Source organism: Nothoprocta perdicaria, unplaced genomic scaffold, assembly GCF_003342845.1.
Source record: "Nothoprocta perdicaria isolate Ctin4 unplaced genomic scaffold, notPer1 scaffold_2, whole genome shotgun sequence".
Classification (NCBI taxonomy): domain Eukaryota; kingdom Metazoa; phylum Chordata; class Aves; order Tinamiformes; family Tinamidae; genus Nothoprocta; species Nothoprocta perdicaria.
The window spans coordinates 14,704,830-14,724,872 of NW_020455204.1; the positions used below are offsets into that span (position 1 = coordinate 14,704,830).

The 20,043-nt window shown below is 37.2% G+C and overlaps 1 long non-coding RNA gene across 1 annotated transcript in view; it reads left to right on the top strand.

Moving 5' to 3' along the window:
• The first annotated feature begins 411 nt into the window (after nt 1-411).
• LOC112946076 overlaps nt 412-20,043 on the top strand; it is a 69,517-nt gene continuing 49,885 nt past the window's right edge. The window contains exons 1-2 of the long non-coding RNA XR_003249139.1: nt 412-502; nt 1,895-1,958. This is a non-coding gene — a long non-coding RNA (uncharacterized LOC112946076). The remainder of the gene's footprint in view (nt 503-1,894; nt 1,959-20,043) is intronic.

Consider the following 20,043-nt stretch of genomic DNA (forward strand, 5'->3'; position numbering starts at 1 on the left):
GCTCCAGGGCAAGCTTTTATAAACAAGCAGCTTCAGGTGCACTGCCTATAGATGGTGAGAATCATGGTCTGTTTTTCATGTTGAATTACCTGAGCAGCTGGGAGAAACACTGTGACTTGAAGGTTTATTCTGATAAAAAGTATTTTGTCCTGGTTCTTCTTTAAAAGCCTCATATACCAAGAGCTTGAGTGTGGCCCTTGGAGGAGTCAAGGACAGTATCTGAAGGAGAAATGGTAGCCTTGCCTCCAAGGGTTGTAACAAAATTGTGGCAGCAGCCTTACAAATAGTGCAGTGGGGTGAGGATTTAAATATAGAGCCATCGTGCTTTCTCAGGCACATTTTCAAAAACAGGAGTGCTGAGTACACAGCAGCTGTGTGACTTTTAGCCCAAAATAATGGGGGAGACTCTCTGCAGTGAATGATCCATGAAGGAGGAGTTTGCTTCAAATTATCTGAGTATTTTAATGGAGAAGAATAAAACAGGAGGATGTGACTGCAGCAGGTAAGTCTGATTGCAGCAATTTATAGAGTCAAAACAGCAAATTTTTGTCTTTTTGATACTTAGAAAGTGATTTTAAATTTTATAGTGAGCTATTGTCCCTTTGCAACTTGCAGTTATTTTGGTAGAGTTAATCTGTGTTGAGCTATCACCATCTAGTGGCAAAGTCGAAGTGATGGAAAATGACAAAACTTGAAGATTTATTTCAAGCCTTAGTTATGTGCTTGTACAGAATGTTGGGGAGAATGAAGGAGCAACAAGACTGATGATCTTTAATTATGAAAACTCATGTATGTGTTAGTATTCATTAACAGTTTCACCCTTTAATAGCTTTTATTTTTGTTGTATGATTTTCTGTTGCTTATCCTTTTTTCTCCCTTAACTGTATCTGTAAATCACATTTTAGGTAGTGTACTCTTATTGCTTGCATATTACTGATAAGTGTTTTGATATTGCCAAGAGCTTGAGGAGTATTCCATTATGTGTGGTAAAAGTTTAAAAAAAGTGTACTCAGTAGTATTTATCTACCCTGGGTTGACTTGTTTGAGCACTTCAGTTATAATTTTCTAAGCTATGTGCTTTAAGCTTTTGAAAACTTACGTGCTGGGTAAACCAAAGGATTCGACTGCTCCCATGCATGTCTCGCTGTTCAGCAATGTGGCCTTCTCCAGGCTCTGTATGTTTTGTGGTCACGTTATATGAAGTATTGCAGCATGAATTGCTGAAATCTGTGTTTATCCATTTATGCGCTTGATAAATAACTTATGTGATAATTTGTCTAATATCTGTTTGTCTACATTAGCATTTTTACATATGGTTTTTATTAAAAAGTTCCTGCCCCCAGCACCTGAGGTATGCAAAGAGGCAAGGTACTTTTCTCCCAGAGAAAATCTCCAGGCAGTGAAAGCTGTAGTTTCTAAACTTTATACCCACTTGAATTTGAGTGACTTGCTTAGACATTCCTTTTTTTGACAGTAACTGTTTTATGTGATATATGCTGTTGCAATTAAGCTAACTCTTAAGGCTTCTTTTAGTTCTCTCGTGTGTGGTTATCCTTGTTAGTGATATATAAAAATGATATTGTTGTTATTCTATGCTTGAGGTAATCATAGGAAAAAAAGATCTATCTGAAAACTGGGCTTGCTCAAACTGAAAAAATTGAGCTATGAGGCAGAGATGATATGATCACTGCCTGTGAGTGCTTTTTAGGTAATACTTAAAAAGTTGAAAAAGCTATTTAACGGAAAAGCAAAATTATCAAAGAGTAAGTAGGAATAATCTAGACATTAATCAGGCTTTTAACTGATAAAGGACCAAGTTGGAAAGGACAAGTAATAGGACAATAAAGATGATTAACTCCTTGTGGAAGGAACTGAATGTAATTTTTTTTTCTAGTGGTAGGGGCTGGTGATCCTGAGAGCTCTCCTCTGAATGTGTGTCTGAAACATAGATCAGTTTGGTATGTATTCTGGAAACTTTTGAATGTGTGGAGGAGGAGATGTTTGGTTTTTGTTTTCCCCCCCCCCTTCCCCAACCTCTCTTCCTTCTCCACAGACAGCAGTCTGTCAGTGACAGCTTTTGTTTCTTTAAGGTCTCATCTGTGCCAATGCAGGTAAATGTAAATCAACATGCTGCTGAGGTGCTTCAGCCCTGAGCCACTATACCTTTATAGCAATGTGCTGTGCTCTGCTGAGCTGCTTGAGCTATAGGTCTCGCAAGGCACTGCACCAGGCCAAGTTGATATGCTTTAAAAACAAGCAAGATAATCAGCCCTTTCATTACCGAGGCCAGAGCTGCCCTCTCCGGCAATGCCTGGGTGACTGATCCAATTGGAAGGATAATACTGATTGACACTTGTTCTGTGCTTGTGCCCATACTGCTTATCTCCCTGTGCGCTGTCTGTCAGATTGTCTGTACGCTTTCTTCTTGGAAAGAGCTTTTCTGCATCTGCCAAAAACTGAAAAACTTGCCCTTAGTTCAGGAAATTATCATTCTTCTTTTAAAGAGTAGTCACAGTTTATAGAAACTATCTTAATTACTTGGATGGTTGGCATAAATCAGAACAGTGTTAATCTCTGATTTGTGACTTCATAGATTCTTGTTTTAGTGATTTGCAGCACTTATGGTTTTTCTATTTTTTTTTAAATTTATTTTTAAGGAACTTACCCTTTTTACTGAGTTAGAGTTGCTTCACACAACTCCATCTCTGCTGGCTTTGTTCCAGATAAAATTTGTTGTGCACATAAGAAAATATTTCATAGGAAAAGTGAAGTGAAGCAGACTTTGTCCCAAATGTGGGGAGACTGAGAACATGAAGAGACTGCTGTACAGGTCATGTTGATATGTACCTCAAGCTAAAAGGCAACTTTATTTCTTTGAGTATTTCTGAAAAGCGGTGGTGTAGTTTTGTTGTTTGTTTTGGTAATGCAACCGTAAAAGAAACTGATGTTCCACTCATGAAATGATTTTCTCTTTCATCAAATACAGTTGTCTGTGTTAGGTATTTATTGCTTTATTACATTACACATTACTCTGGATATATCTTCAGGTGCACTTTCTTCTGGTAGTTTGTGGTCTTAGATTACCTCAATGACTTTTTGCACTGAATTGCACTAGCATGAATAAACTAGTATGTAGTTTTTCGAGCATATCTTAGAATTTTCAGTATGCAACCTGTGATTTCCTTTCTAAATGAAAATTGTGTTTGTCTTATCAGGAAGATATGAATCAACCTCATTTTCTGTTTAGCTTAAAAATACTTTTTTGAGTAAATGTTTCATCAAATACAGTAATGTTGTAGAAAAATAAAAAGAAAATATTTCTATCAAATATCTAATGAACTATTCAACCAAACTCAACTTGTGTATGCCATTAGCTCAGGCAAAATGATAAAATATATTCTAGTCCTATCCCCACTTTTTGATTGCAGTGATTACTGGTATCTTGTCTGAAAAGGCTTTAGTATCTTTTTAAAAAGATGCATTGGCTTTTAATGTGTTAGTGTTTTGAATTAATTATGATACTCTCCATCTTTTAAGAGATTCAGCTGCTGTCATGTTCCAAAGTGGAAATTGGAAGAATTAGTGAAGTATTGTTCAGCGCTCAACTATTGTTCATGTACTTAAGTCTTGAGGTGGTAAATGCTTCTTGTGGGATCAGTGGGCTACTCTTCTGCTCCCTCTAACTGCACTAGACTGTTGCACTGTTACATAAAAATCTATAGGTGGCAGATGGAGGCAAGACAAGTTATCTTGTGCTAGAGGCACCCGTGATGGCATGGAGTGGTACAAAGGGCAGATACAAGGAACTTTCTCTCCACATTCTGATTTCTGGAAGAGTTCTGCTTATCATTTGTGTTCAAATAGAGTGGTAACATCATATGAAAGGTTGGGTCCCTGTTGGCTCCATGTTGGTCCTACTCCTCCTCAACATTGCCCCGTGCCAACATGAATTCCTCTGTTTTCCCCTTCCTCTGAAATGCCTTTTTTTCTTTTGCCTTTTTTTATATCTTTCTTAAACCAAGTAAGTTAGAAAAGAGTGTAACAGCTGTCAGCCACCATATTGCTAATGGCCATATAAGCTCTTCCCTTTTGTGGTGCATGTGAAGGTTCTCTTAGAGATACTATGTGTTTGTAAATCACTTATTACATTCAAGTCTGAGTCATTTACTCCTGGATATGAAGAGAAAGGGATGCTCTTGCTCTCTGCTCCGGTAACTACCAGTAGTGAGCAAAGCAGGATAGCCTGATCAGTCTGACCACCATCATCTTGGCATGATTAATTTGTCCCTCCCAGGTAGTACTCAAGTATTTAAGCTGGTCATTTGTATGTCTAATATAGTACTGACAGTGTTCCAGGTTCTTGGGCAAAGTTGTACCAACTTGTCTGGCCTCAAAGAGGTCATATGAGGGTGATGGGACCTGTAGAGGTTTTGAGTCCTTACCAGAGCATTTACCCGTTCTCTTTGTCTATAAGTAGTCAATGAAAGCACTAATGTTTAAAAGATGGGAACATGAAATGGCTAAAATAGCATCCAGTAACTTAAGAGGTAATTGCATTAGTTTAAAGAAATGCTATTTCTGAAATAGCTTACAAGCATATACTCATTCAAGGCAGGCATGACCAAGTAAACGTGTTTTGCTCTGAAAGCAGAGCACGAATTTATGTTGGTCTATGATAAATGAGAGCGGTTTTGGTGGTAGCCAGAAGCACTGTGTACCATCTGGTGAACTCTGCTTCTATTTGAAGTTGTTTCAGTTTCATCTGATGCCTGAAGATTTGTCTATAGGCGTAGTTGTCTGGCTGCCTGCTCTCGTTTTTGAGACTTACTATTTTTAGTGATTATATGAATTTTCACCTGTCATGTTAGCTATGCAGTTTCAGGTAGGTTTGTCCACAGAAGGTCATGTGGAAGACTGGCACCTAAGCTGCTAAAATGCTTTTTGAGATTGTTGGCACAAATGCAGCTTTTACCTAGTAAAAAGCATCCTAAAAGAATTTTGTGGGTGCATTTTTCTTTTTGAAACTGAGTTTAAAATAGTGAGTACAAAATTAACATATATCGTCTAGCAGTGCTTTAGGTGTATGAGGCAGAACAAGGCTTGTTGGTATTAAGCTGGAATATCATGCACTGTTATTGGTATGAACTCACTTGGACTGAAGAAAATATATTTTATTCAGTGTCTTATTATTGAGAAGTATTTGGCACTTAGAGACACTATCCCTGATAACTTATTCCTGCAGTTATGACTTTACTGTAGAATTCCTCCTCTTTCCTTTCCATCTTCCCATGCCTCCAGCCTTGGGATGAGGCTTTCTGAGGCCAGCAGAGGCTATGTGTGGTGCTAGTATGATTGCTGGAAGAGGGTGAGGGAGGAACTTCCCTCGAGAAAGTTAAGCATTGAGAGAAGAATTTTCTGGATCTTTTAGGGCAAAGAAAGCCAGTGGGATACAACCCAAGATGTTCTGCATTAGTAGTCATGCCATCAGGGTTTTGAAAGCTTCAAAAGCTCCAAGGAGGTTTGCTCCTCAAGGAGCTAATTATTTTGCTGCAATTCTGTTGCTTCCATCATATTTCATTTTTCCAAGAAAGCTGAGATTACTTATAGTTAGTGCTTTCAATGGGGGAGATGGCTGGGATGTATTGGACCAGTGAATGTTTATAGTGACACCTTTCTCTGAAAGAAAGTGGTGTTGGACAAAAGGTTTGAACCAGGAATTTAGTTATCCCTATTCAGACTTTTCTGATTAGACTTAATTCAGACCTAAATAACTAGAGCATTTGGGACAACACAGCACGTGCCCTTTTAGGTCTGACTTACCACATTCATCTCAAATTCAACAATCTCCAGTAAAATCTGTAAGGTTTGCAGAAATAGGCTCTGTATATACATTTGTATTTATTGAATCAATTGCATTAAAAGCCTCCCCTTCCCTTTCTGATAGGGAGCCTGCAATAACGTATAATGGGACTTTTGCAATGTATTATGATTAAGTACCTGTCTGTGGAAGATTATATTGAGCTTTGCATTTTAGTATAAGTTATTCCCTATAATCTATCAGGCTGTGTGGGTTGTTTGACAGACTTAGTGGCTTTCACCTTAGAAAGCAGATAAAAGGTAAAATTAGTTGATGCTTAAATATAGTGGCATAGGCTACTATACAGGTTATTTTTAAAAACATGCGTTTTCCTGTTGAATTTTGACACTACTTAGAGGATGAAGACTTATTTATTGTTCCACAGAGCTTTGATAAAGAATGGAAAATTAAGGGTATTCTCTTTGGCTTTACAGAGATGGATCCTAGAGTATCTTTAAATCATCAAATTTATATCTGAATAGGAAATAGCATTGAAATAATATTTAATTGTAGTAAAATTTCATCTACATATTTACTTAAATAGTTTTAGTTATACATCAGTACTATTGGACTTCTAAAAATTTGCCTAAGGTTGGGGGGAGGGAAAAGATTATATTCCCCTGAAGAAAACTGCTGATAAAATTGCATAGCAGGCTTCTCTGACTGGAACCAAATACATACAGTATCTCTACAGCTCTGTAGTTTTCTTCCGTTCTTAATATTATTCTATGGCAATAAATTACAATCGGAAACTTAGGAATGCAATTTGCATCCCACCTCAATTGCTTCTGGATAGCCATATATCACCTTAATGACTGCAAAAGCAAAATAAAGAAAATACTCTGTATATCCAGTCAGTGGAAGATAGCTTGCCCAGTCAGCTTGTGTTGCATTTACTTAAAGAAGTAATAATAATACATCTCCAGTATGTCTGGGATAATTATATTTTGTAGCATCCTATTGCTTACTGACCTCTAATTCTTTTATTTTCTTGGTTGCGTGGAGACTTTGTGTTCAGTTTTCTTCTTCATGCAACACACACTATTGCAAATACTGCACTTTTATTTGTCCTTCCTGTCTCTGTGAGTTAAAAAAAATCAAAGCACAGGTTGCTCTTAAAAGGATAAGGGTGACTTAATAGTGTAAGATGGTTTCACAGAGTAACTCCTGAGGACTGAAAAAGGATTGTATGAGACAACAGGAACTCTTTGGGCTCTAAATCACATTGTATGTGTGTACATGTGTCTGTACTGTTTTTGGGTTTTGTTTTGTCTGTTTTTGTGTTTTTTTTTATATTGATTCTATCAAATTTCCTGGTAAAGTTGACCTTATCTAGGTAACCATAATCTAACAGTGAACTTTTGTTTGACCTGAACAGTAAGTGGTTTAGGGTAGTTTTGAGTCTCAGCATTTCCTATGATGTTTGCAGATTGAAAACTTGCTCTGTGTTCTTCCAGAACCGAAAACTGCTCTGCCAGTTCTTCTCCTGGGCAGGAATAGTTTATCACAGACCTCCTACATAAAGAGGTTTTCTAAATTATCTACTCCTGTAGCTGAGAATCTGACTGTTGGCACTGCTATAGATATAATGGTTTAGGCAATCTTGTTAACATGCATGACAGGCTTCCTCAGGAGCAAGTGACACATTAGATGGCAAAAGTTCCAGAGGGTTCATTAATGTCTTAATGATCTGTGTTCAAAAAAGTCCCCCGGTAGTCACTGACAGGTGTCATAATGGTCTTAGCATAGGGAAAAATGGATATAATTCCTCTTTTGCATCCTGGAACATAATGCAAGTTTAAGGCACTGCAGCTTAATATAGAGTGAGATGCGGTAGTGATAGAAAGCTTGTGGAGTGTTTAAGCTGATTTTATTCATATTTCTATTGTAGGTTTTGTAATGAAAGAATGCACATGAATTAAACAGGAATAGGTTTTTGGTCCCATTACTTCCTAAATAAACCAGGAGACAAAAGTGTTAGAGAACTAAATTTATAACAAAGCTTTTTTTAACTTGTCTTTTGCAAAAATTAAGGCATTTTTAATCGGTACTTCTACAGGAATTGTCAGTAGCTTTCTCGTATTGTACCCAGAACACCAGAGATTATGTTGGAGGCTAATAATCCATTAACTCAGGGAGCAATATTGGTTGCAAATTATCTGGGATAGAATATGAACAGTTGATAATGACAAAATGACAAATGTTGTGGATGTTCCCTAGGTGAATCAGCATATTTAACTACTAAACTTGGTAGAAGCAGTGGCAGGAGGATCTCATGAATCTTATATATCAGTTAAAAAAGAAGAAATTCAGTATTAATAGCGGTAAATTACTCAAATGATGAATATATTCAGAATTAGAAATCCTAAGTTAGTTCTGGGAACAGCCATGTTCTTGGGAACCTGACAAATTATCAAGATATATATATATAATATAAAATAAAACAAAACATCAGTAGTGCTCTACATAAATTCTGAGTACACTGACTTCTGGAAGGACATAGTAGAAGCAGGGGAGGTAAGAGAAAGGAATGAGAATGCTCTCATGGATGCTGTATCTATCAGTTTTCCATGACATGCCTGTCATGAAGTTGGCAAATATAAGGTCTCAAATTCTATATTAACTTTCTGCTGGGCTTGATCTAAATTAGCACTGGTTGCTTTACTGACAGGGAAATGTAAGAGTTATCATAGGCTGTGTAATCTTTTGATAATCCTTGCCTTGAGGACCTTCTCTGATTGGAATTTCACTTCTTTCAGGTGTATTTGCACAGAATTGGTGGAGGGATAAAAACTCAAATCAAATGGCCAACTCTGGTAACCTTCTAAGAGTTTGAATTCTTATAATTTATTGAGCAATGAAATAAAGATGTGACCTCAAGTGTTTTGACAGAACGGACATGATTTGGAATATTTGCCTTTAAACGAGCTTTGTATTTCACCCATGTCACTGGCTTCAGGCAACAAGGTTGAGCTGTGGAGCCCCTGGAAGACTAGGATCAAGCAGGGACTAGTCGCATTCCCTCTGAATAGATTTCTATGGCTTAAGATAAAGTTACACAGAAGGGAAAAGAGAGAAAAGTGAATCTAGAAAGTGCAGGAGTGAGTGCATATCATTTTTCCTAAGCATTTGCAAGTGATAATCTGAAGTTAATATATTGTGATATTTCTATACCTTGTCTTGTGTTTCAAGCACTATGGCAACCAAAAAATGGAATATGAATGCAATGTGAAAAATGAAATCTTAGTTGCAGTTCTCAGAATAACTACGTCAACTAAGTCTTACTCATAGTAATGTTTTCTCATGAACGTAAAAATTAATTTTATTCCTTAGTTATAAAGTCTGTTAAAAGAATATGCATTTTTATAGAGGTGTGTATATATAAGCTAGCTTTCCAGTGACCTTGATCAAATTTTTAGATGATACAATGGATTTCAAGGGAACTAAAAATATGTAAAACAGATGATACCTCATTCCTAACTTTAGTCTGTAGGTAAGAGGAGCAATGAATATCAGCTTATATAGATAGTTCTGATAAGTCTAGTGCATCTTGCTGATGCTTCTGAGCCTATATTTTGTGGAACTATATATTAATTATCTGAACACAATTGTCATTGCTTAGCTGCTTCATTTTGATTTTTGAAGGTTATACTAATCTTTGCATATAGCTGCTTACATTTCCATGCAATTCGTATAACTTTTAGCCTGTTGGCAAGTGTTTAGAGCTATCAGAAGAGGCTTGTTTATTCAGGTTGCATGGACTTCACACATCAAATAGCTTTTGAAACAGAAAAATAATCCACTATTTTTCTAGAATTCTTTTTATTTAAAAAGTTAGTATTGTGTGTTGTAAAGATTTAGCTATCATAATGATTTTCTTCAAGCAGCTGTTGGAAAAACTGAGTCCTTCAAGGACTGATATCAGAAAAAGGAATTTTTCAAGAGCAGTCAGCAGCTCCATCAAATAACTGTATTGAGTTTAAACCAGTACATCTTGAATTGCTGGGGGTGAAAGTTCCCTTATTTCTTAAAAGAACAGACAGGAACACTGGTAGATTGAGACAAGTTTGACTGTTCTCAAAGGCTATGTCCTTTAGGTGCAACACAAGGAATTTAGTTATGTCTTTTGGCAACTGTATGAGCAAAGGATCAGGCAAGAGCCTCCTTCCTAACCTTGTCAAAGTAATTTCATCCAGCTCTAGAGGAAGCACCTCTCAGCTTGACTTACCTATCCATCTCTCTGAAATGGAGATGGATTAATTTCCAAGTCTTCCCTAGCAGCAGTGAGCTGGATCTGGTAGGCAGATTATGAAAGTGGCCACTTTTGTTGTCCTGGAGGCTTCTGACTTCACTATTGGAGAACCTTTCAAGAATGATAGAATTAAAGGTTATTCTCCTTTTAATAGACTTTCAAGACTTTTAATAAACTTTAAATGTGTATCCATTAGAACCAAAATTCTTCTTCAGTGCTTTTCAGAGTAGGTTAGGGAAATAATCCATCTCCTATTGAGGTGGAAAAATTGAGGCAAGAAATAGATGAATAGAAGAAAAGATGCATGTTTATGAAATGCCTTAGTATTTTCAGCTTGTATATACAAGGAGGGAAGTTCAGTTGTGCTAACTAATTTTGAATCTATAACTGCAGGTGAAATTGGGCTGGGGGAAATGGTGCTAAATATACTGAATGTATTTACACTGAACAGCTCTATGAAATACCGTGTGGCTTTATGGATGAGAAAAAAATATAATGAGATGTTACTTTGCAGTAAAATGAGACTACTCAGGTTGTTCATTTTATATTAAATTGCATGAGGCTAGAAAAGGTGTTCCAAAAGAAAATTGACATAAATTCCTGTATCCCTTTCCTGAAAAAATCAGCATATTAGAGGCCGGCAGGTTTTTATTGATTTCTGTGAACTTTGATATGGTTTAGTATTCAGACCACTTGGAACTCTCATTATCTGTGAAATGTTCTCTAACTGCTGCCAGTCCTAATACTGAAAATAGGAAGCAAATGCTTGAAGGGGAAAGGAAGGGGCTGAAGAAAAGCACTTCTCAGCATCACCTGAGCTTGCTTTCTGCCCTGTTTGGCCTCTTGCATAGTTTTAATTGACCTTTATAGGAAGCCAACCTGAGCCTTGTCTCAGCTTATGCTAGTTGGCCTGACTTACTTAAAAAAGAGCATCCTAAGATTGTAAAGCAGTTTATAGCTTTAATGTGAATCACTAAATTCTGATAAATAGGCAGTAGCCTGCAGTTCTTTAGCTTATAAATTGCTAACACTTCTCTAAATTCAAAGAAAATTGCTTTCTTAAGGATTAAAGCATTCATATAAAAGCTCATTTTCAGAGAGGATGCTAGAAGCAGAAAGGCAAGGGAGGAGAAGGTGGCAAAGTCCTGCAAGGGAACAAGAAAACTGAAATGCTGGACTAGAGTGTGGTGTATTTGCCAGTCTTTGCAAAAAGCATTTTTGCTTGTTTATACATTATGCAGTTTAACCACAATCCCAAATTGTTATGTTGGCTAATAGATTAACAAAATCAAATGGAATTCAGGCTGTGTTTTCATACATGGACCTGCCTGGATGCTTCCCTGTGCTGCATTCACGCTGCTGTTTATAAAGCCACTCTATAATCAAGATCAGTGAAGTCATTTTGCAACACGCTGTCTTCCATTCCCCACTACTTACACATTCAGGGGCTAGCTTAGTTATTTAGATGTCACGCTACAGTGCAATTGTGCTCAGCTGGGTATAAATGATACATTTTAAGCTCTTACATCAAAAAAAAAAAAAAATTACCTTAGCGAAGGTCAGGCAGAGCAGGCATTCATGTGTCACACCAGCACCGTGACTTTGCTCCTTCACGCGGTGCCGCAATGTCAAATGCTGGAGCTGGGAAAACCTGTGGCTATTACTCAGGTGCCAGAATCAAGCCCTTCTTCCTGCTTGGCCGCCTCCTGCCATGTAAACACCAGCTGTTGCAGCGGGCTGCAGATGGATGGATGGATGCATGTGCAGCCTGGGGCGCCGGCTCCGTGCTGAGCACCGGCCATGCAGGGCAGCCCAGGAGGGCACTGAAACCCAGGAAAAACATATTGAGCAGGAGAAGGACCTGCACAGAGACCTTGGTGCCTTCTCCGCAGGCTGCCACGCTTGCCGGCCCGGGCTGTGCAATTGTGTGGATGCCTTGGAGCAGGGAGCACCCCAGAGGGGACAGCTGAGCTCTGCTCCTTGCTGTTTGGGTGGCACGCTGTCACTTAAGAAAAGCTGCTATTGCTGGTTTTCAGCTAAATAAATATCATTCAATTAAGGGTTATTTTATTCAGTGTTTGAAACACATTGCCAGCTTTTGTAGGCCCGATCCAGCAGTTCAACTCTATCTTTTTTTCGTCTTGGCTGCTCTCCCGGAGATCATTTGAAAAGGCTAATAGGGTTTAGTGAGGTTTTAAGTGGCTGTGGTGGCAGGCTGGCATGGCATGCTTGGAATCACTCTGCGCATAACCAGGGATTGGGATCCTCTGAAATTTTGCTCTAAAAATATGTAAAAGCCACTAGCTAAAACATTGTTATCGTGGCATTCCATGCCAGTAATCTAATGCTTTATATCGTTAAATATGTTTTCTTACAATATTTAGTCATTCATGTATTGAAAAATAGTGGGTTTTTAAAATAAGTACATAAATACAAGTACATAAATATATTGATTATGAAAAATATTATGAAAAGGCATGATAAAACTAAGGAAAAGGTATTTCTGACAAGTGGCTTCTGTCTTTGTTAGAAACCTTTCCTATGTTTTGAAGAAGAAACATATAAGCATCTGTGAATCCTCAAAACATAGTCCAGTGTGATGAATTATGCTTCATTTAAATTGGAAGTAATTAACGCTTTAATTGATGAATAAGCTGTCTTAAGGCTTATAATGAATTACAAAAATGATCATAAAACACAAGACTTCTGGCATTCAGTCTCATTGTTTTAACAAGCTGTACATACTTGTTTCATATAGGATTTTATTATTTTCTTTTGGTTGGAGGTGTGTGTTTTTTAGGCTGTTACACATTTGCTTGCAGTGTTGAGTCTAAACCTGGCAAAAATGTAGTCTAATAATCCAACTATGAAATAACAGAAGAATAGCTGATTATTGCTATTTAAGTATCTAAATTTAATTTCTAAAATAGTGATTATAGACTTGAAAATTTTGCTGGGTTTTATATCAGAACTTGTGCATGTTCAGAATATCTTGAAATAGTTTTGTCTGACAGGAAATAGTTTTGTCTGACAGCTGTGCTGTTCTTATCTAAGTCTCCCAAAGTATATTCCTATTATTCAAAAATTTGAAATTCTTATGACATACAGCCCATATGTCATAAGTTAGCAATATGAGCCCATATGCTCTCATGTTAGCAATATGAATATGTAATTGTATCCATATTTTTATGTATATATCTATGTATAGGGATACATGCATATGGGGTGGCAAAATGGAGCAGTCTTGTTGTGTAGGACAGCTTATACGATTGTACATATGTTTAATGTCCATCTGTTGTTTTTGAATTTGAGTGTCTGTTCTGAATTTACCTAGCTTGTAAATCTACAGTACTAAAATTACTAAATCTGAGCCAAGCAATGTTAAATTCATTTATGATGGCACAGGTGTGGAATCTGCTTCCTGATTCCATGCAGGAAGGGTTGTCTATTCTCTGGACCCTGAAGAAATATTTTTACTGCACCTCTGGCTAGCAGGATGTAACAGAAAAATGTGGTATTATTTGGATTCTCACTCCCCTCCAGCGTGTAGTAGCAAAGTAAGAGCCTCTTCAGTGTAAGGGGCTTGCTATGGCACGTGTTTTGAGGATGCAGTGGTGTAGTTAAGGTTAAATTGCCCTAGAAGGCACATCTGGAAGAAATCTGCTGTATGAACTGCATTAGCTGCAGTACTGATTTTCTCTGTAGAGGAAGAGCTGGTGCGAGGGCGTAAATGGATTAAAATCCGCAGCTCCTTTCAGAGGTGAGCAAACCACATTCCTGCTATTGGGAAATTATTCAGGAAAGTCCTTTGCTTTTTTCTTCTATGAGCCGGCTCCGGGGCCAGTGCTGTTAGTGTTATACCCTCTCTCCGGGTGGTTGTCAGTGAAATATAATAGGCTGTTGACTCATTTCCCAACGGAAGTGATAAAAGCCAGGTTATTTCTAAGGCTTAAAATTAGACCTGACAAAACTCTTGGCAAGGTACAGCGGAGCTGTGCAAGCAGGCAGCTCATGTCCCCGGTGCCTCTCTCTGCAGCAGCGGCCCTGAGCCCGGAGTTAGCAGCACCAAAGCAGCCCTTTGGCTGCGCTGAATCTCAGTGTGCTTTAGCTGCCTTTTTATGCCACTTTTTTTTGCAGTTAGCCCTCTTAAAATGAGGCAGAAAAGCACACGGAGGGTTAATTCTCATGCTTGCTTCTCACCTTGCTTCGAATGAATAGCATTCAAGCAAATCAAGATAGATATGGAAGGTATCGGTAACAACTGTAATAAGTATAATAATACATAATTATAGTAATAATAGTAAAAAGTAGTGATTAAAACCAGAAAAGTTGTATGAATCCCAGCATTCTGAAAGTCATGGGATGTGCAGAGCTGTGTTTTTATGGGGAGTCTGCAGAACACCTGGAAACGTCTGCAATGGGCCCTCTAGGGAACTGGGGAAACAGATAGTTAAGCTTTTTTCTATCTAAACTGACATGTTTTTTCCAAAGAATGGTGGAGGGTTTTTTAATTTTTTTTTTTAAACTTAGAGAATGAAGAAAATTTAATGAAAACAGCATCTGGGCTACTGACAGTATTTGGAAGTCTTCAACACGGTTGAAGACTTTGGAGTACATTAGGGAGAGTTTTCAGGAACTGTTGATTTGCAAGAATGTTAGGGTTATTTTGAGGGAACACTTTTGAGTTTGTTTGCATTTTGTCATTTTATTTCATTTTAAAACAAGATTACAGATTAACATTTTGATATGATTTGTGAGATCTGTTGTTTTTGACGAGTGTAATTTCTTACTGGCCTGCTATTTTAGGCTTTTGGGTGTTTCCTTTCTGAAATTTGCTTGTCTAGTAGTGTATGAACAGAATTTAGGTTTAAATACAGGTGATGTCAGAATTTGTTCATTGATGTATTTCTAATATTCTTTCTGCAGGAAATAACATATATTTAAGTTATCTTACCAAAATATATTTTTTTTACCTTTCTTTTGCCTTTTTTTTGTGTATTTTTCTCTTAAGCTTTTGTTAGTATTAGTCTAAACCCACCAGAACTAGAGAAAAAACAGCATTTCAATGCATCCTTCTACTGGCAATACTTTCACAGTAATACTAGATATAACTCAGCACAGTTTTACTATATAAGTACTAAATCTCACTGATTTTTAAGGAAAAGCTATATTCAGTTCACTGACATTTTAAAAAGCAACGTGTATTTCTGTTTTGTTCTTTCCTCTATTACTATAATAGCTAAACACATCAACTCAGTTTCAAGAATATATTTAGCTGACTGATTTAACCTAATTTTCTCATCGAGCATGCACTGGGATAAAAAGGCAAATCAATAGCACTCGGATCTCTTCAAGATTGTTTCAGTTTCTGCTCCTGTCTTGTCAATCTTTAAAATGAAGAAAGACAACAGATCTGGGTATGTGAAGATATTATATTGAATCTTTAAAGCTATTAAAGGTAAATATTCCATTTATTTTAAATATGCAAGGAGATTTTTGTTGATGGTGTTGTCTGCGATCTGGTTTGTGTGTGCAACGTCTTGCTACTATTCCCTTGCTTTAACAGGAGAATACATCTCTCTGTTGCATGTTTCCTGCTGGATCCTTTCCTTGGGTGCTTTTAAGGCTAGGGCTGTCTACAGCAGAAGCTTCTTGGTGTGGATGTCGAGCTCCTAGGAGACTTCCATGGAGCTTGTTGTTTTCGACTTGAATATATAGCTTGGTGCTTCTCAGCCTCATCAGTGCCCTTAGTTTCTTCTCTAACAGCACCGAGCAAAGCTGTCACTTCAACTGGATGGGTTTTATATACATTTGCCTCCATTTCCATTGGCCTGATGTGATTATTTTTGTTGTTTACTGCACTCTGTAGTTTTTCCTGTGAATCTGTCATCTGGATCGTGGGCAAGTGGCAGGCAAAAGTTGTGTTTTTGCCCCGGTCACATCCTGGGGGTTATATCTGCTCTTTCTCAGCAGTTCAGAGAGTGGTCACAGATTGAGGGAGAACCGATAAGAGGTGTTTAGGGTAAAATGACTTGTCTGACAGAACATATTGTGTGGAAATGCTGAGTTTTTATGGAGCCCCAGTAAAACTCATAAATTGATGTTTATGCACTACTATTTGTGCGATTTTTGAGGTTCTATTTAGAGTGAGTTGCAGCTAAAAAGGGAATACAGGAGGAGAAAGGAACAGTATTAAATAGAACTGAGGAGTGTATGTGTGTGGGGAGGTTGTACTCTTCTGATATCTTAGTGAGTTTAACTAGCACAGTTAAACTGCTGGCAGAATTGTGTGCATTATGGCAAAAGCATGGATAGGAGATAGCTGTGAGTATAGATTTACCAATTTGCATGAATATTCTAGTGTTCTTTATTTTAAAATCGGAAAGAAGTATTAAAATTACTTTCTCATACTGAAAAGAGATCTCATGGAAATTAAGAATGGTTCTTCAAAAAGAAAAGTCCTACTTAGTACAAAGGAGAAGCTTAAGATTGACTGAGCCATGGTCTGTCTTTGTGAGTGAGATATGTGGTTACACTTGCCTATAAAAGTTCAACCCTGTCTTTTTGGAAAGACTTAAGACGTGTTACAGGATAATTAATCCTTGCAATGCCCCTGTGAGACGAGATTTAATTTATGCTTATATTGCAGTCATATAAATTTTAGTAGCATATATGCTTTGCTTCCTGTAATAAGAATGCAGCTGTGAAGCCTCCTGTCTATGCACTCATTTGCTTTCACTGCCCTGGATGAACAGAGCTGGCCACATTTTTGATTCACTGACAACGCATGAAAAACTAGCATCAAAGAGATCTCTTGTTTGACCTGAAACAGCATGCTAAGCTCTGTCCTTTTGAATTTAAACCAAAAATGTCAAAATACTTAATTTTGAAAATGTCATGATGACATGTCTCCCTTTCAGTCCCTCTTCGCTTGCTTTTTATTGCTGGAAAGAGTTCATTTACCATTTCAACCCAAATGTGCACCAAGCTGCTGTCAAGCTAAAATCTGGGTGTCCTTGAGTTTAGCAAATACATAGTAGGGAGTATTTTCATGGCTGAAAGCTACTTACAATGATACCTCAGAGAGAAAATGTAGGGCTAAACTGTGCAAATTTGGTTAAGGTATTCAGTTGTTTATGGGTATGGGTTCTTACTCTGTAAACATTCAAAAGAGCTTTATCTTTCCTGTTCTCCGTATTAAAGAAACATTTGTTGGTCCAGTTTGGGAATGTGGATGATTACCCAAATCCAGAGAAGTAGATTAGCTGCCAAAGTGCTAGGAGGTGTTTTTCAATCTGATTTTTCTTTCCAAGTGAGATCAATTTTACCGTGCTGAAGGGGGTATATCGGCATTTTTAATAAAACTGAAAATTGTTTTCAAACTGTAAGTCTCTCTTGTATATATTTCTAATCTTGGCTGAAACCTCAGTCTTTATGTATGAATGTAACTGAAATATGCAAAACCCTTTGGCATCATCAATCTTTGATTAACTGCCTATTTTTGAAAGCAGCCATTTCAAGCTCTCTAATGTTTTGCCAGTACCTTTTAGAGATTACCATCGTTTCTCCCTCAAAACTATTTCCAAATGATAATAGTGACAGAGGCCAATACAGATTCTTTGTAACTCACACTTACTCTTCAGAATTTACTGTTAAGTAGAGTTCTTTTCAAGACTGATTATCACTTTACTACAGTCCTGATTCCTGTGGATTACTAATAGCTTTTTTCTTTGATCTAATACTAAGAAATGTCAAAATAAAATTCATGAGAAAACATTCTATATATGAGTCAAGAATAAACTATGTTAAAATAATCTATATTTTACTTTATGCTTTTTCTCTCACTTTTGATCCTGGTCAAAAATGACATGCCTAGGGAACTTTGAGTTTATATAATAGTTACAACTTTATACAATGGAGATATAATACCTATTTTTGCAAAAGTGTAGTACTTCATACTTATTGCCAAATGGTTTAAAGTGTGCTTGAAAAACAAACTCAACTATTTCTAGATATTTAGCTTATTTTCACCAATAAACTGTCAGAGCATGTTATACTCTCCTTGTGATTTCAGTCACTTGCTTGTTCTTTTCTGTGTCACTTGAATATGCTTGAGCTTCAAAAGTCCCTTGATGGAAAAAGGTTACAGAAAAATCACCTCTTAATTATTGTTTACATCAATAGCAAAAGAGAAATGGGTAGAAAAGAGCCTTGAGGTCGCATGCTGCATTGCACTTGCAAAGCTTTTCCACGTGCTGCCTGTGCTTTCCTTGTTCCCTGCTACCCCTTCACCAGTATCTGAAGCCATCAAATTCTTTGGATTGGATGGGGTGTTGGGTGAATGATTCATCCAAGCAAACCTGTGCTTGAAGCTCTTGTGAGCTCCTCTCCTGTGCTTCTCATTGGGAATCGTGGTCCAGCTCCATCTGCCTGAGCCCTTGGCAGCACAAAACAGTGGAGCTTGTGCATTTGGGGCTTCTGCATTTGCTGTTTTCCAAAATTGTTAGCAAAGAATCAATGGCCAAAGGAAAAGGGGAGTCCTTGACTTATGCTCAGCTCTCATAGCTGGGTTTCTGGGTGTTTGGAAACATCCATAGCTGTAGAACATGGTGTGCTTGAGGCTTTATTCACCTGACAGCGGGAAATTAGGTGAAGAACAGAGGATCTTGTGAATTCAAATGTGAATTTGAATGACTTCTGTACACAGGTCACAGAATCATTAAGGTTAGAAGGGACCTCTAGAGATCATCTGGTCCAATGCCCCTGCTCCAGCATGGACATCGAAAGGTCATTCATATATTTGTTGTGGGCAGGTATACAATGCCTCAATAACCAGACACAACTATTTTAAAGTATTTAATATTTGGTTTTGTTCATATAGAGGTCTATGTATTGCAAATATACCTACAATACAAACACTAACAAAGCAAAAGGTCTCGCGCAATATACAACCTTAATGCAAAGTGCAGTAGAGACCCTTCAAATATTTCTTTATTAATAATTATATTTACAGCCAGAAAAATTCTGATAAATTCTAAAACGGAGCTAAAAGCACATCTATTCTTTTCACAGCTACTGCAGTTAGTTTGTGTTTAACAGAATTGGTTTTTCCAAGGGCAGTGAAGGCTTACCTTTTAAAAGTATTGGACTTCAAGTGATAAATTGCAGACAATTGGGGTTACCAGATCATTAGGATCCCTTATCTAAATTGTTTACATGTCAAGTTTCCTTTGTAGCACTGAATAATTTGGATAAATGACTCTTCAATTGGTAATTGCATTTCCTTAACAACAGTTGGGTGATGGTACATAAAAAGTAATAAAAGCCTTCAGCAGTGCCCTTTCCTGGAGCTTGTCACAGTCTCTACCTCTGATAGTGTCTGACACTTATTACTCAACTCATATTTCCTTAAATGCTGTGGTTTTATCAAGGTTCTGTCTAAAGCTACGCTACCTCCTGTAAATGAAAGGTACAGTGGTAAAATCAAGCTGTATTTTATCTCTCTACCTTTTTTTAATATTAAAATTCATTTTGTGGAAATATAGCAGTTCTCAAATTTTCACAAATTTGGTTGCCCACCAAATTTTATTTTGCCAATATTTAAGAAATTTATTTATTGGGTTCTTTATATTTCTATAACATTACTGACCTAAGTAAAATAAGTGTTGCATTATTTGTGTGTGAAATGCATGCTCTGTAGGTCGTCTGAAGCTCAAATGGGACCAAAGATGCTGCTGGCAATACTGGGATTTTTGAGAGTGAAAATTTTGAGGGCCTATAAAGTGCAAGTGTTGGATAATACAGAAACATGCAAAATATAACTCACTGTGAGACCTCTTTATTTCTGAAATATTTCTGAAATATTTCTGAAATATTTCTGAAATATTTCTGAAATATTTCTGAAATATTTCTGAAATATTTCTGAAATATTTCT